Source organism: Amphimedon queenslandica, unplaced genomic scaffold, assembly GCF_000090795.2.
Source record: "Amphimedon queenslandica unplaced genomic scaffold, v1.1 AMPQUscaffold_11961, whole genome shotgun sequence".
Taxonomy (NCBI): domain Eukaryota; kingdom Metazoa; phylum Porifera; class Demospongiae; order Haplosclerida; family Niphatidae; genus Amphimedon; species Amphimedon queenslandica.
Window position 1 is genome coordinate 5738 of NW_003547800.1, and position 1640 is coordinate 7377.

A 1640-nucleotide genomic window follows, 5' to 3' on the forward strand; every position below is an offset into this window, starting at 1 on the left:
TTCCAGGTAAGACAAGACCAAATGATTGCCAGTCAACAAGTGGTTCAAGCCATTGAAGTAATAGGAAAATATCAGGTTGATCATCAATCATAGGACCAGGATTGAGTTCAACATCTCCTGATAAAAGGAGGAGAAGTAAAACCAAATAGTAGATCAGGTCAGAGCTACTGCCAATAGTAGCTATAAACAAGACTAATGACTGGAGGCAGTGGATCATAACAGTAGAAGTAATACCTATTGTAAATACACTGTATGATAATATTATATACTGTTAGTTTGTTTACCAGTTGGGGAAATAAAATTGAGCTTCACATATCTTAATAAAGATAAAAGAAGCAAAACAAAAAGAGACAGAGCTACTGGCAGTTTAGATGTCTTCTCTCGTGATGTAGTACTGCCTGACTTGCTGTCTACTGCAGCTTTGAATGAGTGAGAGTGGCAGCCATTAGCTGGTCTACTGGAGGCAGCTTGACAGTAGTTCCACACTCCAATACTTGATCTCCATTGAGAGACATCAATCATCTTGTACTCTATAAGTATGAAGGACAAAGTCAAAATTAGGTAATTTATGGTAGTTGTTTCAGTGATCACTTACAATTAACTGGTCTACAATAATAGAAAGCAGGACTTTATGAAGAGAAAACTCTTTCTGCTAAAACCACAAGCTAGAGGAAGTCCAGGGCTGTTATAATAACATTCATGTGATCTATGACACTACTGCTAAAATTATAGTAATATTTTGTCAATGATGATGCTCCTTTTCTTCACACTACAGACCAGGGATGGGGCAAGCACTTGAGTGCTTGTGCTTAAAAGCGCTCTAAGCACTTTTTAAAATGCTTGCAATGTTTTCAAGCACTTAATCTCATTAAAGCACAAATGCTTGTGCTTGTGCTTCAGCACTTTCCTTTGATAGTGCTTATAAGTAGCACAAAGAGTACATAAAATCTCGGTTATTTTAATCTAACATGTTAGCATCAGCACCCATGTTTGGTTGTCAGTCTGGCGCTGTGAAACTATACTTATGCTGTGTGGAAGTTCGAAGTGATTTTGACTAAAAAGGCCAATTTTTACAATCGATAATTTCTGAAAAATACCCTGTAGACCTATTATAGCCCATGCTTTTATCAAAAAAACAATGGCGAAAGTCTCTAGTCCGAGCTCTAGTCTGTTAGATCTAGCATTGATATTGGATCTAGGCATAGATAATAGAGTAAATGTCATTTACTCTAATATCTATGATCTAGGTCCTTGCCTCCAGCCCCACCCATTTTCTGCAATTATTCTAGCCTACGATCAATGGAGTACATTTTGAGACAGCTTAATAAACTCACCAAAACCAAAACTACTGGTGATCACTTCTCTATATCACAGGAATACTGTCAGGAACTGGGTCTGAAGAATGTTGCTCTCCGCTCTCACCAACTGGAAGGTCTTAAGTGGTTATCAGAGTGTCATGAGAGAGGGCAGCATGGCTGTATCTTAGGGGATGAAATGGGACTAGGGAAAACACTTCAGGTAGGAATTTCAATCAATGAAATGATGATAATAATATTGCTTAAAATACTGGTTATCCGTTTGGTTGCTGTGCACATAAAACAGCACATTTTGTAAGTCTATTGTCAGGCAACATTTATCGA

General features: G+C 37.8%; 1 long non-coding RNA gene across 1 annotated transcript; it reads left to right on the forward strand.

Moving 5' to 3' along the window:
• Positions 1 to 460: 460 nt before the first annotated feature.
• Positions 461 to 770, forward strand: LOC109588648 (uncharacterized). Its single transcript, XR_002188282.1, has 2 exons — positions 461 to 561; positions 619 to 770. It is a non-coding gene; the product is annotated as an uncharacterized LOC109588648 (long non-coding RNA).
• The last annotated feature ends 870 nt before the right edge of the window (positions 771 to 1640 follow it).